This window comes from Balaenoptera acutorostrata, chromosome X (genome assembly GCF_949987535.1).
Source record: "Balaenoptera acutorostrata chromosome X, mBalAcu1.1, whole genome shotgun sequence".
Taxonomy (NCBI): domain Eukaryota; kingdom Metazoa; phylum Chordata; class Mammalia; order Artiodactyla; family Balaenopteridae; genus Balaenoptera; species Balaenoptera acutorostrata.
This window is the reverse complement of record NC_080085.1, coordinates 36,453,753-36,471,386: the sequence shown is the minus strand read 5'-3', so window position 1 is coordinate 36,471,386 and position 17,634 is coordinate 36,453,753. Positions and strand designations below refer to the sequence as shown.

Genomic DNA, 17,634 nt, shown 5'->3' with positions numbered 1-17,634 from the left:
TTGATAATGAACGTATTACTTTTTTTTTTTTTTTACCTTTTGACCCACTTCACCCATTTCTCCCACTCCACCCCCTACCTCTGTCAATCACCAATCTGTTCTCTGTATCTATGAGCTTGGGTTGGTTTGTTTAAGATTCCACATACAAGAGAGATCATATTTGTCTTTATGTCTATGAAGTCCATCCATGTTGTCGCAAATGGCAAAATTTCATTCTTTTTCATGGCCGAGTAACATATACACACATACCACAATCTCTTTATCCATTCATCTATCAATGGACACTTAGGTTGTTTTGGCTATTGTAAATAATGCTGCAATGAACATGGGCGTGCATATGTCTTTTCAAGTTAGTGTTTTCCCTTTCTTAGGACAAATACCAGAAGTGGAATTGATAGATCATACCAGTTTCTTTCTTTCTTTCTTTTTTTTTTTAAAACTTATTTATTTTTGGCTGCATTGGGTCTTCGTTGCTGCGTGCGGGCTTTCTCTAGTTGCCACAAGCGGGGGCTACTCTTCGTTGCGGTGTGCGGGCTTCTCACTGCAGTGGCTTTTCTTGTTGTAGAACACGGGCTCTAGGCACGTGGGCTTCAGTAGTTGTGGCACGCGGACCCAGAAGTTGTGGCTTGCAGACTCTAGAGCGCAGGCTTGGTAGTTGTGGCGCACGGGCTTAGTTGCTCCGTGGCATGTGGGATCTTCCCAGACCTGGGCTCAAACCCGTGTCCCCTGCATTGGCAGGCGGATTCTTAACCACTGCGCCATCAGGGAAGCCCCGTAGCTTCTATTTTTAATTTGAGGAACCTCCATACTGTTTTCCACAGTGGCTGCACCAATTTACATCCCAGCAACACTGCACAAAGGTTCCCTTTTCTCCATACCCTCACCAACACTTGTTATTTCTTGTCTTCTTGGTTTATTTCTAAAGGCCATATTTTAATTTGAAGTATTGAATCTCTCAAGTGCAAAGATCTTTCCAGATGTATTCTAAAGCCAAAGATGCATAATTATTTTTTAAATTATCACAGGAATGTTTATCCTCTTTGTCACTACTAGATCAATTAAGTTCATTTTAAAGAATCTCTTATTTCAGAGAATTCACTCAACTAGTGATTTTGAGCTGCAAGGGACTTTCAAGTCATCTACTGGCCAAACTTCAGATTTTATAGGTAAGATAGAGTTCAATGGACCAATAAATAGAGTTTAAAAGACCAATAAGCATATGAAAAGGTTCTAACGGCATTAAACACAGGCAAATGGATATTTAAGCCACAATTAGATATTCCTAAATCTCCACCCAAATGGCTAAACTTAAAAGGACCGACAATACTAAATGCTGCTAAGGAAGAATGACATCAACTACAGGGCTGATAGGATTCTAAACTAATATAACCAACTATTCCGGTAAATCTGTTTGGCAGCATCTACTAAAGCTAAACACACATACACCCTATAACCCAGCAATTTCACTTCTGGGTGTATACCAAAGAGACCATCAAAAGACACATACTGGACTTCCCTGGAGGTCCAGTGGTTAAGACTCCGAGCTTCCAATGCAGGAGGCACAGGTTTGAACCCTGGTCAGGGAACTAAGATCCCGCATGCCACACAGTGCGGCCAAAAAAATAACAATTAAAAAAAAGACACATACTAAAACAATCATGGCAACACTTTATAATTAGTGAAAACACTGTAAACAATCTTGAATGTCCACCAACAGTAGAATGTATAGACAAATAATGGTATATTTCAAATAGTGACATCTTAATGAAAAAGAAGAAAGTAATCAATCATGTGTTGGGCAAAAGAAGCCAGAAGCAGAGTGCATATTGTATTATTCTGTTCATATGAAATTCAAAAACAGGCATGACTAATTCATTGAAAGATATGGGTCAGAATATTGGGGGGCAGGGGGTTGGAGGAGTAGACACATAAGGGAGTCTTCTAGGATTCTGGAAATGTTCTATATGTTGATCTGAATGATAGTTATACAGATGTATACATTTGTAAAATTTTATCAAGCCACACACTTAAGATTTGTGGACTTAAACTGTATGTAAGTTATATTTCAATTAAAAACCAAAACTGGGGACTTCCCTGGTGATCCAGTGGTTAAAGACTCTGTGCTGCCAATGCAGGGGGTACAGGTTCAAACTAAGTCGGGAAACTAAGATCCCGCATTCAGCACGGCCCAGCAAAAAAAAAAAAAAAAAAAAAAAGTAAAACTGTGTAGTAGGTAAGCCGCTCAAAAGATAATGTCAAACTTCCCTTGGGAGTCTTAGGCACTGGTTCTCAAAGTGTGGTCCACTAAGACCCTTGCAGCAGATCCAAGAGATTATGTTTTCATAATAGTAAGACATTATTTGCCATTTTCACTGTCATTCTCTCTCAGGTATACAGTGGAGTTCTTCCAGAGGCTACATGATGTATTATTATATCACAACAGACTGAAGGAAGGAGACAGAGAATCCACCTGTTTTTCATTAAGTCAGATACAAGATATTTGCAAAAATGTAAAACAATGTCACTCTTCTCACTAACTTTCGTTTTGGAAGTTATTTTTCACAAAAGTATTATTTACATTAACTTGCAATGAGTTTTATTTTTAAACACACACATAAAAATTTTAAATGTCTGTTTTAGTTTCTAATATAGTAATAAATATCAATGGATAGAACCCCATGTTAACAAAAGCTCTTTGAGGTCCTCAATAATTATAAAGAAGTCCTGAGACCAGTAAGTTTAAGAATGACTGGCCTACTGATACACAATAAAAATGATAGGCTTCTTTTGCTACTTCTCTTGCAGTGATGAAAAACGAGGTTATCAACATTTTCTCTGAAACCATCTGTGCCAGACAAAAATCACTGCTACTCTATTTATCTGCATACTTTCATTCTCAATTCAGAAAAAAACAATTTCCCCTAAACATTATTTCCCCTGCAGGCTACATCACCTTTTAACAGCAGTACGTTCTTAAAGCTTAATCTAGACTTCAGATGAAAACTTAACCAAACTTTAAGCTGCTCTGCCAGCCAAGAAATTTTACCCCTGGCTACCAAGTCTGTAGTCCCTAAATTCACACTGCAAGCTGTTGGGCAAACACAATTAACCCACAGGATACTAAATAAAATAAAGCCCTATACACACACACACACACACACACACACACACACACACGAAAAACAAGGGAAACATTCAAATTACATTATCCCTCCCTTTACTTGTCAATCCAACACTAACTCCTAAGCCTATGAACCCTTTTTAAAACCTTTCCTATGTTCCTTTACTTGAAAATGTCTCTTCTCTAGACTCCAGTTTTTTCCACATCTTTAGGGATAGATAGAAAATTTACTAACTTTAAAAGAAAAAAAAAAAAGTACCTTAAGTCATCTCTCATCCAACACCTTGGTTTTACAGGTAACTAATAACCTTTTGGGTCCTCACTGTTAAGTGACTTAACAGAGGGCAGGATTCTAAATCTAAAACACAGCCCTTCTGACTCCAAGTTCAGTACACTTCCACTGACTATGTTATTTTCACTTCAAATATAAGCAGTTTTTTAAAACAAACAAAAAACCCCTCCAAAATAGAAGCCAATGGGATTACTGCAACTATTTAAACAATAACATTATTCATCTATTTTTGTGTATCAGTCTATTTCAAAAGCTGTAAAATATCACCTATACAAACCATGGCAAGCCTACAGTTAACATTCAACTGGATGCCAGATTGTAGTTCCCTACGTGTTGGGGGAGGGGGTGGTTAAAAAAAAAAGGCATGTGCTTTGATAATCCACTGTTTAAGTAGTGGAGCCACATTGGGAAAACACAGTCATTCTATAACCCAGATTCCTTTCTCCTGATGACCTTTCAATAGATCTCAACAGACAGAAGCTCTTGGTGGGGAGAAAGAGTTGATGGGGAAGATAATAAAGGTGTTCGGCTTTTTAGTTAAGTACAACATTCAGTGACAGAGAAGCCAAAGTCAAATTAGCAGCACCATCCTCATACAAGTGGAGTCCCAGGTACCTCATTCCTTTACTCCATTCCCTAAACCATTCTCTTATCTTTCAGCGAAACCCTTACAAATACTGTCTCAATTCCCTTGCTACCCAACTTTCCAACATGTCCACCATGCCGCCATCAGAATTATCTTTCAGAAATAAACAACAGATCTAATTATCTCCACCTTTCACTTAAACTTGAAGGCCCATCTCATTACCCCCAAAACAAAAGTGCCCTAACTTGGCACTAAGGTCGCCCCTTGTGCTCTAGCCTCGCTCAAATTACCTTTCTAGTCTCATATCCCCAAATCCCCCTCCCCTCCCAATATCTCCAGTGTTTCTTCTACATTCTACTACTAGTTTTTCTCTAAAAACATTACACTTTCACACTTCCATTCCTCCATTTCAAGTAGTGGTGCTCAAATACTGCCCCCAGGGCACATTTGGCAACATCTGGAGATACTTTTAGTTGTCACAGCTGAGGGGGTGATGTACTACTGGCATTACGTGGGTAGAGATCAGGGAGGAACAGGAGAGCACCCCCACAACAAAGAATTATATGGCCCAAGCTATCAACAGTGTTGAGGTTAAAAACCCTGATCTCAAGTTGCTTTCTCTGCCCAGAAGTCTCTGCTCTAATTCACAGGGCCACCAAAATAGTACACCTTTGAAAACCAACAAACCTCACTCAACACCAAACTAGAATGAGTTTTGTTTCTCTATTTATTTATTTATTTATTTATTTTTTAAAGGTTTTATTTATTTATTTATTTATCTATCTATGGCTGTGTTGGGTCTTCGTTTCTGTGCGAGGGCTTTCTCTAGTTGTGGCAAGCGGGGCCACTCCTCATCGCGGTGCGCGGGCCTCTCATTATCGCGGCCTCTCTTGTTGCGGAGAACAGGCTCCAGACGCGCAGGCTCAGCAATTGTGGCTCACGGGCCTAGTTGCTCCGTGGCATGTGGGATCTTCCCAGACCAAGGCTCGAACCCGTGTCCCCTGCATTGGCAGGCAGACTCTCAACCACTGCGCCACCAGGGAAGCCCCTCTATTTATTTTTATTTATTTTGGCCTGCGTTGGGTCTTCGTTGCTGCGCGCGGGCTTTCTCTAGTTGTGGCGAGCGGGTGCTACTCTTTTTTTTCGTTCTTTTATTTATTTATTTATGACTGTGTTGAGTCTTCGTTTCTGTGTGAGGGCTTTCTCCAGTTGCGGCAAGTGGGGGCCACTCTTCATCGCGGTGCGCGGGCCTCTCACTGTCGCGGCCTCTCTTGTTGCGGAGCACAGGCTCCAGACGCGCAGGCTCAGTAATTGTGGCTCACAGGCCCAGTTGCTCCGTGGCATGTGGGATCTTCCCAGACCGGGGCTCGAACCCGTGTCCCCTGCATTGGCAGGCAGATTCTCAACCACTGCGCCACCAGGGAAGCCCCGGGTGCTACTCTTTGTGGCAGTGCGCGGGCTTCTCATTGTGGTGGCTTCTCTTGTTGCGGAGCACGGGCTCTAGGCGCGCAGGCTTCAGTACTTGCAGCACGTGGGCTCAATAGCTGTGGCACATGGGCTTAGTTGCTCCGCGGCATGCGGGATCTTCCCGGACCAGGGCTCAAACCCATGTCCCCTGCACTGGCAGACGGATTCTTAACCACTGCGCCACCAGGGAAGTCCCTCTTCATCTCTTTTACCATTCTATTTTCCACACCACTATTTAGTACAGCACTTATCACACTGTATAGTCTGGCCCAACAGACGTTAGAGCCTAAGAGATAAGGATTTATCTTTATATCCCCTTGTGCCAGAATAGTATAAAATGAGTTCAATTCAATCATTATAAGATAGCAGTCACCCAGTCCAAATCCTTCATTTTACAATTTCATTTAGGTTAAATAATTTGCTCACTAACTGGCAGTAGTTACAATCATAACCCAAGCCCTTTGACCGAGATTAGAGCTCTTTACTACCAACTACACTTTCTCAATCAGGCTGAGAGAGGTTCTGACCACCTACAAAGGACAGTTGAGATTTAGACACTAACAACTGAGCCTCAGGAAACTTCTCAGAGCCACCTTCCCAGAGGCTGTTTTTGAAGAAACATAAAGAAACAAAAAAAGTGGAATGCCAAGGGGCTTCCCTGGTGGCGCAATGGTTAAGAATCCGCCTGCCAGTGCAGGGGACATGAGTTTCGAGCCCTGGTCCAGGAAGATCCCACATGCCACGGAGCAACTAAGCCCATGTGCCACAACTACCGAGCCTGCGCTCTAGAGCCCGCAAGCCGCAACTACCGAGCCCGTGTGCCGCAATTACTGAAGCCCACGTGCCTAGAGCCCATGCTCTGCAACAAGAGAAGCCACCGCAATGAGTAGCCCGTGCACCGCAACGAAGAGTAGCGCCTGCTCACCGCAACCAGAGAAAAGCCCGCACGCAGCAACGAAGACCCAACGCAGCCAAATAAATTAATTAATTAAAAAATAAAAAGTGGAATGCCAAAAGAAAAGCATGGGGTGGTACACGCTACCAGAGTTCGGAGAAACTAACGACCACTTCCAACTGGAGAGAATCAGAAAACAGTTCATGAAGATGGCACGTGAGCTAGGTGGCACTGGTAGGCTAGCCACAAAAGGGAGACAGAGTTCCAAGAGTAAAGCCACGGGAATAGGAAAGACTGGAGCATCCACATCAACTATGGATAATTTGATTACGTGAGAGAACAAAAAATAACCTCAGAAAAGTAGACCACAATTACATCAAAATGACCTAGTTTGGGTAGAGCTGACATGGTAAGAGTTTTCAGCAGTATTTGGGAAGACAGCAGGAAGAGAAATAGAGGTACTCGAAGAATCTGATTTTTGTGGTTGTGTAGATGAGCAGAAGCCAAAGAATCCTTCCATTAGTCTCCTTTCACTGACGTGATTCTTCTTCCCATGATGCACTGAGGATAACTAAGATAATCCTCAAGTAGGAGTAATTCGAGATAGCTGACATATGGCTCAGATAATGACATCCGTTATGAGACAAGAAATACACCTACAAGCACTCCATTAGGCTTCTCCAACCCTCAGTCTAGACCCACAATCCCTCTCACCCCAGTTCAGCATGCTCCAAGTCAAAAACTCTCAAGAATTTCGGATAACTATATTGTACACTCGATACTGATACTGTATATCAACTATAGTCAATAAAAAAAGAATTTTGGATAACTGATATCTATGTACGATGAACACAGTAAACAGATATATACAGACAGATTAAGTAAATGAGACTTTCTGTAGTCATTTCCACAAGAGTCTAGGCAAACACTGTACATAGGCAGTACCTTCCTTTCACACATAACGCATTCCTGAAAATGTGATAGAAGACAAATATTTCAAAGCCGAACGATAGATTCACATGTTTCTAGGGGTTTTTCCAACTCTCAGAGTGAAGGAAAGTATTATAAAATCCCTAATTACACCTCACCTTTCACATACAAGCTTTATTACATACTCGCCATACTTAATTTCCTGTTTCGTTCTAATTATTTCACTCACCGCTGAACAAAGTCCACCAACATAACCAATGAGCACAACCTAACCCAGTAAGGTTAAAGATTCATATCCCCAATCAGTCCCGTCTCAAAGATATTAGGTTTGAGCTCCCCAGCTGATGCACGTTTGTTTTCCCACTCATTTTATAAAAGGGCAAAATACAACTGAACTTACAAATTAACACACAAGACAGTGCTGTACAAATATAGCAAAACTGCTGAAACAGAACAGTTCTCAGGCAGGCAATACCACCCTGCGATAAAAAGACACTTGCTTCATCAGCTAATGGACAGAAGTCTGAACTTGACTTAAAGAAGTCAAGTGTATTAATAGTGTATTAAGTGTATTTATAGCATATTAAAGTATTGATTATACAAAAATCAAATATATCACAGCTGAGGACTAACATGTTTCAAGTGGAAAAGGTACAGAAATAAGAATCAGAGCTCAAAGTTCTTGTAAGAAATCCTCCCTCTTTATATAGACACAATTATAATATACAACTCTTACCTCCTTTCCCAGTCCACAGAACGTTTTTGGGGGTGGGAGGTGGGGTGGGGAGGATTAGACTGGAACCACAACTCACAACAGTGAAAATAAAGATTACTGAGAAAATGAGATAGCTAAGAAAAAACAAAAACTCAAAAACATTAATTCAAAAAAGTCTGGGGCCGGGACTTCCCTGGTGGTCCAGTGGTTAAGAATCCGTCTTCCAATGCAGGGGACGCGGGTTTGATCCCTGGTCGGGGAACATGTTCGATCCCACATGCCACGGGGCAACTAAGCCCCCACACCACAGCTAGAGAGAAGCCCGCTTGCCGCAATGAAAGATCCCGCGTGCCGTAACAAAGACCCCGAGTGCCGCAATGAAGACTCGACGCAGCCAAATAAATGAAAATAAATTAATTAATTAAAACAAAAAAAGTCTGGGGCCTTTTAGTATATATGTGAACCATCCTTAAACCTCAATAGCCACCAAAGAAGAAAAGCAACAAATGCATAAAATGAAACAGGCCAAAGAACAGTTAAGTTATACTCTCGATGTTACTGCCACTGGCAAAGAACAGGAAGCCCCTTTGGAGACTGAAGAAACAAAGCAAGAGAAGTGGGAAAGCACAGGAAGTGTATGGAGAATCCCGAGTCAAGTGAATGGAGAACAGGGGAAAAGAAAATTTTAAACAGTGGGAAAGTCGGAAAGTTATGTTAAAACCAACTTCATGATGAGATTTTTGAACAGTATTTACCAAAGCAGTATCTAAAAAAGGAACAGCGGAGTGAGGAAGGACCCCAAAACAGTGTCTTTAGGCAGGATGAACAAACGGCACACTCTGAAGTCCTGAAGCAGAAGTGGAGGCAGAGGACACGAGGAAACATGACTTAGTAAATTGATTAACTGTTAAGAATCTTTGATCTAACACACATCTAACATCTAATAATACGGTTACTTTTACATGATGGAATTATTAGGGGTGGGGTTTGTGTGTTTTGCTCTTTGCTTTTATTCCCTTATGCTACCCAAACTTTTTCTTAATCGAATAGATTGCAATAATCTCATAATCAGACAGAAGTTATAAAGGAAAAGTATATAACATCTTTAGAAAGCTTTCTATCAAATAATAAATTGGTTTAAGTATTTAAAAGCAAGCTTTGGTGTTCTGAAAAGTTCATTTATACAGAACTTTATTCCCTAAGACATCAAATTAATGAAATAGTTTGATAATGCCTCTTTCCAATTTAGCTTTCCTTTAACATGAGTATCAAACACCACTGCACTGCTTTCCAAATGGTGCTCTTTGTCCCCAGACTCTAGCTCTAAAGGGTTTGTGGAAATTAATTTTTAAGCTCCCTCTAACCAGTATGTATGACAGGGACAATTGTGTTTTGCTCACCTTGTGTATCCCTGTTACCTGGTATAATACCTAGCACGTAACAGGCATTTAACATGTAATTGTTGAATTTAAAACAAAGTACAAAATAAAGATTCACGAAAAATTAAACAAAGTGATCAGCCTGATAAAAAATAGGATATGCTGGATTTCATCTCTAAACCGGTAATTCTCCAAGGGTAGATCCATGCTTGGGAACTTGTTAGAAATGCACATTCTTGGGCCCCATTCCATACTTAATGAATCAAACTCTGGGGGCAAGAGCCAGCAATCTGTTTTAACAAGCCCTCCAGGTTTGAGAACCACTGCTCTAAACCAGGGCTGCCAAACTATGGTCACAGATTAAATCTAGCCTCCTGTTTTTGTACAGCCCACAAAACTGAGAATGGATTTCACACAGCGTCATTTACAATCAACTTGATGACAGGGAATATGAACTTTAAACCCCAAATAGGCAAAATACTGTATTATTAGCCTTCCCCCCAATTCTCTTCTTCTCATTAGACCTAAATTACAATTAATTGTACTCAACTATCATTATATTATGAATTTCATCAACAAAAAATTTACCTAATAGCCTCGATTTTGCCTCTTAAGAACGCAAAGCCTAAAGCCTATAGTATTTACAATCTGGCCCTGTACAAGAAAAAGTTTGCTGATCCCTGCTCTGAACCCCGACAGTGTTATCAAGGAGAGCAACCAAATCTTTCTACACTACCTTGATCAGGGACAAAATACTCTGTTAGGCAGAACATGGATCTAATACCATATAATCTCCCTGTCCAAGTTAATTGAGTAGACTTATGTAGAAGTTCTAAGTAACCAGCTAAGAAAAAAGACCAGAAAAGGGAGATGCAACCAACAACCTAAACTTACAACTCTCAGTAACCACCAAAGTCAGTAGGAAGGAAATGAACATAATAGGACAGGAAGAAGAGGTTTCTCCTACTCCTTTTTCTCTTCCTAAATTTTCTTCTTCCCACTTCACAGGTAGGTAGCTGAAGATGGGATCCAAGACTTACCAGCTCAAAACTGTCCCAAGGAAAATAATTCCTTCAATAACGGTTGGCCAATATGGGTCTAAAGTGTTCAAACCATACATGATTGATCAGTTACAGAAAGGATAAACAGAAAGGGGCTATAATATTATGATACATCAATTTTGTACAAGCTGTTATAGATATTAGAAGTTGAACATTCCCCCACATTTTGCCTTTGAGGCAAAGTTATTGTTTACAATGTTATCGTGGGTTTTTTTTGTTGTTGTTTTGGCCGCACCGCATATGGGATCTTAACTACGTGACCAGGGATGGAACCCATGCCCCCTGCAGTGTAAGCGTGGAGTCTTAACCACTGGACCGCCAAGAAAGTCCCAGTAAACAATGTTATTCTATGTGCTCCGTAATACGTAAAGGTAAAGGACAGAATCCCTGACCTTATTTATCCATTATTAGGAAGAGATTTAAGTGTGAATTTTATGAGTGACTACAAAGGTCATGGAATTCAAAGAATTTAATAATTAACGTGACTTGTTAGATACGGAAATAGCTTCACACAGAAGGTAATCTATGTACACTATCTTAGTGAAGTTACCTCACCTCGTTGAGCCACGTTCCTCATCTGAAAAACAAGGAGTTTGACTAGATCTAAGATTCCTTCCAGGACTGCTCATCATAAAAGGATTATTAGGTCAAATTAAGTGACTCCAAGTAATAAAGAGAATTAGAAAAAAAAAAACAAAAAAAAAAACCCCAAAGACGTAGAGAAATCATACTAAGAAAATGATGAACTGAACATCCAACAAATAATTACTGAATGTCTATGTGCCAGGCACTTTCTAGGTGCTAGGGATATGTCAGTGACTTAGGATCTTGAGTCTGCCCAGACGGATGTCACCAACCTAGAAGAATCTGGAGAACAAATTTAATCAAAGCATCTGAACAAAGTAAGTAAAACAGGCAAAAAACACATAAGCAGTGCAGAGATAACTGACAGAGAACCAATACAGAAAAGGAATGGCAGGAGGAACAGGTGACACCAGAGTATGTAGTTACTGGCCCAAAATTAAAAGCATCCTAAGTATGGCTATTTCTAAAGCCAATACTAAAAGAGTCCATTTCTACTGTACTTGACATTTGGGCTCACTAGAGAAGGTTGGCGTTCATAAGGAAATTCTATTTAACTTATTTTAAAAAGATGAAAGGTAAAAGGAAAGTTCCATCAGCTTATACCAAAACTAGTACATTTCTTATAACAACTTAATTCAGTCCCCTTCTATGAAGCACAATAAGGACTGACAAAATTAGAGCTAGGAAGGACTTTATAGAGACCAGCTAGTCCAATGGCCCTCACTTCATATAACATAAGCTTCTAGACAATAGTCATCTCTAGGACAGTGCCTGGCACAGGGTAGATACCCAATAAATATTTGATAAAAAGGAAACTAATGCCTGCCTTAACAGATATTAATAATGTTAGTATTAGAGCTGGAACCCTAACTCTAAGAAGATGCTCAGTAAGAGATAATAAATAAATGTGTGTGTGTATAAACTCAGAATCTCAGATCTTTTTCTAAAATAAATTGCCAAAAAATAACCTAGCTGCTCATTAGAATCATATTTTGAGTTTTTTAAATGCCCAGTTCCCACCCCAAACCTACTCAATTATAATCTCCCCAGAGTAAGACCTAAGCAAATACATTTTGAAAAAGCTGCACAGGTGATTCTCATACACAGCTGAACTAGAAAATTACTGTTAGACAGTGACTGAAAATAGAATTAGAAACCCACTGGCTATAAAATGCATGTAGAGCGTGAGAGTGTACCGAAGCCCAAAAGGTTAGCACAGGCACACTGAAGAATAAATTTAGGTGAGATATCTCGTCTTAATAGTATGCCTTTTCACACCTTATTCCTTAAAAGCATATTACATTGATCATTACTTTACACTCAACAGTAATAACTGAATGATAAATTCAAACTCCAATATACACAAATATCAGGCGTTTCATGACTTCTTTTTTCCTTATGATAGACTTTACAACATAGAAAATAGGACAGTGATCATTAATTTAACAGAAAGATCTCTGACAAATCTTGTGCCACATTAAGAATGCTCATAGATTCTACATTAGCAGCCCCCCCATATAGAATTTAGCACAACAGACCAAAGAAATTAAGAGAAACAAACACCAAATAAAGATGTTATTACTATTTCATTCATTCCATAAAATTACCAACCAATATTGCAAAAATGCAAAACAAAACCTTTCATTTTGAAAACTTTTTGTGAAAATTACACTGATCTTAAACTAAGCTAAGTAAAACTCAGAATTCTCAAATTGAGTTAATAAAAATTCACATGATACTAAGTGTTCACTTATGGGATGATTTAAATAGATCACTGGGAGAGAAATGCCTAGATTTTGCATCTTTTAGGAATGTTAAGTTGCCTTACGTTATTTTAGTCAACAACAGACCCACCAATTAAACTATCAACCTGAACATGTTGGAAGATATATGGAAGGGGAAGAACCGTTTGCTGCGAAGTTTTAGCATCTCCCTTGGTCAATCAAGATATTTCCCAAATTGCAGACTATTACATTTTTATTAAAATTTTAATCTAAAGCCTCTCTGGTACAGGAAACAAAGCAAAAGTTCCAATTTTTTAAAAAAATAGTAATCAGTGTCATTTCACTAACATGGCAGAGCAGTCGAAGCACCACTGGTTGAACCTGACAGACCTTAGTCCTTTATCTGTTTAATGGAAATAATATGATCCACATACAGTGATAAATGGAGTGTTTAACATAGTGCTGGCACATAATTAAGTCAACAAATGACAACTGTAGTGATAACTGAAAACAGTTGAAGAAAAAACCATCTTCTTATTTACCCACTGCAAAGTTCAATAAGAACATGCTAACAGCAATAACAATGGTTTTCAACCCAACTGCATGAGAATCACCCATAATCCTTTTATTTTTAAAAAATTTTTAAAAACATCTTTATTGGAGTATAACTGCTTTACAATGTTGTGTTAGTTTCTGCTGTATAACAAGGTGAATCAGCTATATGTATACATATGTCCCCATATCCCCTCCTTCTTGCGTCTCCCTCCCACCCTCCCTATCCCACCCCTCTAGGTGGTCACAAAGCACCGAGCTGATCTCCCTGTGCTATGCAGCTGCTTCCCACTAGCTATCTATTTTACATTTGGTAGTGTATATATGTCCATGCCACTCTCTCACTTCGTCCCAGCTTACCCTTCCCCCTTCCCCGTGTCCTCAAGTCCATTCTCTATGTCTGCATCTTTATTCCTGTCCTGCCCCTAGGTTCGTCAGAACCATTTTTTTTTTTAGATTCATATATATGTGTCAGCATACGGTATTTGTTTTTCTCTTTCTGACTTACTTCACTCTGTATGACAGACTCTAGGTCCATCCACCTCACTACAAATAACTAAATGTCGTTTCTTTTTATGGCTGAGTAATATTCCACTGTATGTATGTGCCACATCTTCTTTATCCATTCATCTGTCGATGGACACTTAGGTTGCTTCCCTGTCCTGGCTACTGTAAACAGTGCTGCAATAAACACTGTGGTACATAACTCTCATAATCCTTTTAAATTACACCGCTGCCCAGGGCCCATACCAGACCAATTAATAAGTCTCCGGGAATGGAACCCGGGCACCAGTATATATTTTTTTAACCCCCACCCCCGCCCAGTGATTCTAATGTGCAGTCAGGGTTGAGGTCCAACACGTTAACCCTTTCACAAATACTAATGTTAGACTCTATGTTAAAATTAGAAACAAAGTTAGCAATAAATACGATACCTTTCAAAGGTACAGATCCTCAAAGAACTAAATGGAAACTAAAACCCTGTTATCCAATTTTTGGGGAAAAAAATTTCAAGATTCAGAAAACATACCACCAATAGGGGAAATATAACCTGATTTAAACAAAGTTTGGTTCAATATTAAAATTCTGAAACTTAAGTACAAAAACAATGCTTTAAAACTGACCTTATGAAACAAAAAATAAGCTAAAAGAATGCTTGCTTGTGTCCAACTAATCAAGAACTTGATGACTAGCAAATTCATGAGAAACATCCATTTTCAAAAACTAAGCAGCATTATTAATATCATGTCAGAAAAATTATCTTTCAGGAGACATTCATAAAACCTCTCGTCTTCTTGAGATGTCAGAAATTTTATTTCAAGAGCCTGGAAGAAAAAAGATCCAAAGTAAATCCTACTGAAGCATTCCACTGATAAAACAAGAAAACTATGGAACACCAAGAGATTCCAATAATTTGGTGAAAGGTAAAATATGCCCTTCATAGCTACTTTCTAAGGAATTTAGATTTTCACATGTACGGTTCTTGGTGTTATTTAATCCCTCTAGAAATTTTCCCTCTCAGAAATTACCAAGGTCAGCAAATAAAAGGAAGAAAAGGCATGAAAACATTAAAATAACACGTTAAGAATTGCAAATTAAGTGTTCATGCAAAAAATATACAAAAAAAGGCAGAAAAAATACATATAGTTCAAAAGTCTTATTTTTAAATGAGAGAAAACAAAACATAACATGCTATCAAAAACATTTTGAGTTCGCCCTTGATACACCAATCTCAAATATTTCTGGTTTTCACGCAAATCCAAACACTGTTACAAGTATGACAAAGCACATGGGTTATAAAATTGAGAAAACAAATGTTGACATCTCTGTATATTTAACACGTAAATCTTTCAGAACTAGGAAGGCATTTGCTGAAACCAAAATGGCAGCCCACTGAATCAGTAGACCAATGAGATCTAAAAGAGTTTGTAGTCTCTATTTTTAAGTTCAAGTATACGGATTAAAAAAGCCAAGCTAGTCACGGTTAACGAGTCCTTACCATATAATCACTAAGAATAGATAATGAGCTCCAGGAGAGGTTAACTATCTGCTGAAAAGCTTCCTAATCTAAAGACCCCCGAATTCTTCCTCAAAAGTTAAGGTTTACGAACGTTATATAGACTTAGGGAGACTCATGGGTTTCCATGAAACTCATGGGTTTCATGGGGACTCATGGCTACAAATATATCTCCCTCCCCTCAAAATAAAGCATGAAAATTTAACCTAGAACTCGGTCAGTTAAATTCAAAAACTGTCTGAAGAAATTACACACACCTGTAAACTGCACGATGGAAAATCCAATTAACGTTATAACGATGGACCTTGCAAAAAAAAATAACAAGCTTAATTTAAGCAGCTGCTGTTGAAGATCTTAAAAATCCCCGTGTAAGTTCCAGTCGCCCCAGAAATCCATACAAATATTGCAAAACACGTATACACCTGCTCCATAACTCTTTAACTTAATATTTCACAATGAATGAAAAATAAACCGTTTCTCAAACCCGAAGCGTCACATCACAAGAATCTTAAGGTTTTATCATTAACAAACTCGTACATGCTAATATTCTTTGCAGAAACAGTTAAAAATAGAAAGGTGGTCGGTCCAAGCTCGCTTGGAAGCGATTTCTGCCTCAAAACATCTTTCCCGGCTTTGGCCCTCCGTAAATAAAAGAGGGCGAAGGAAGTGGAGGAGGCCGATAACCCGGCTCCGGCTCCCAGACCACAGGGCCCAGGAGAAGCTGCGGGTTATCGCAGGAGGGCGGGGGGAGGCGGACAAGTCGTCGGGCCCGATAGCCAGGCGTAGCCGAGGCCTAGCTCTACGGCTCCAAATCACTCCACCTCAGTAATGGCGTTTGGTGTCAAGTGGGACGAGACCGGGAAGGAAACCGGCCGCGAACCCGCCGAGCGCCGGGCTGCAAACCCCGGGACCTGGGGGCGACGAGCCCCCGGCGCCGACCCGGCCCCGGGCTGCGGATGCGGGGGCCGCACGCCGCGCCCGGAGACTCCATCCTCCGACTCGGCCCCAGACAGGACGGAAAGGGGGAGGAGGAGGAGGGACGGAGCCGTCAGCCATTTTCCCTTACAGTCCAAAACACACAGACACGCTCCCGGGACGCCGGCTGGGCATGGAACGGAGCCCCGCGCCCAGACCCGCGCCGCGCGCGGCCGCCCCGCCCGGGGCCCAGGCGGGAGAGCCGGGAAGCCCCCAGCCCGGCCCGCGGCAGCCGCGGGAGGAACCGCGCGCACGCACACCCCCCTCGCCCTCTTCCCCTCCCCTCGATCCAGCTGTTGGCCCCGGAAAAGCGCGTAGTCCCGGCGTGGCTAGCTACTCACCGCACGACACAGGCGTCTTCTCTTCACAAGCAGAACACGCGGAAGCGGCAGCAAGGCTCAGTCCCGGGACAAGGCCGACCGTGGGTGCATCCCAGGCCCAAGGGTGACGGGTGACAAAGTGTGTCGAGAGGCTGCAGGCGTAGGGACCAGGGGGCTGCACAGCGACGCCGGAATTCGCTGCTCGCCGCGCCCGCCCTGCAGCAGCGGTGGCTGCGGCCGCCTCCTCCTCCTCCTTAGCCGGCGGCGGCCCTCTTCCCCCTTCTCGCCTCGGGCTGGGGCTCTCTCTGAGCGCAGACGGGCTCCGGGCGGTGCGTTTCTCCTGCGTCACCTCCTCCTGCTCCTCCTCCCGCAGTGGCGGCTTCACCTTCCACTGATCGCCGCCTCTGTCCCCGCTCCGGGCCTGGTCGCTTTGCGGCGGCTTGCTCCTCGCTCACGGCGCCGAGCAAAGCACCGGGCGCTGAGGCGGCCGCCTCCCGCGAGGCCTTTGAGCTGAACGAGGCGGGGAGGGGCTCCGCGCGGCAGAGGCCCGGACGGGCCGGGTGCGGGGAGGCTGCGGCTCCGGCGACGGCGGAGACTAGCTTCCGCAGCCGCGGTTGCCCGTCCTCTTCAATATGGCGGATCCGGCAAACCAAAAAAAAAAAAAAAAAAAAAAAACCGCTCGGCCAGTGGCGGCGGCGGTAGCGGTAGCAGCAGCAGTGGCGGCGGCGGAGGCAGCAGCGAGACGGCGCAGACTCCCACCACCCCCAGCACCGCCCAAGGCCCTGAGGTTCCACGCCCCGCAGGAGGCCCGCCCCGTACGAGGCCCGCCCCTCAGCCCTCCTCCTCCATCCCACTCCCCTTCTCCCTCAATTGCTCCTTCTGCTCTCTCTGGTCCCCCTCCACCCGGGGCCGTCTTACGCCAGGGAAGAGTGGCGCGTGCGTCCGGGAAAGCCGGGCCAGGCGTGAGACGCTTGGAATTCGGGGAGCTGGGGTGGGGGAAGGGACGAAAATGCGG

General features: G+C 42.1%; 1 protein-coding gene across 4 annotated transcripts in view; it reads right to left on the bottom strand.

The window, feature by feature from the left end:
- Positions 1-17,281, bottom strand: part of USP9X (ubiquitin specific peptidase 9 X-linked) — a 124,890-nt gene extending 107,609 nt beyond the window's left edge. For 2 of the 4 annotated variants that reach the window (XM_057537589.1, XM_057537592.1), the window contains exon 1: positions 16,641-17,281. The gene's annotated coding sequence lies outside the window, so the exon portion shown is untranslated. Of the gene's footprint in view, positions 1-14,431; positions 14,633-15,581; positions 15,629-16,640 lie in introns of all 4 variants that reach the window. The other 2 variants (XM_057537590.1, XM_057537591.1) reach the window with 2 other exon arrangements.
- Positions 17,282-17,634: the final 353 nt, after the last annotated feature.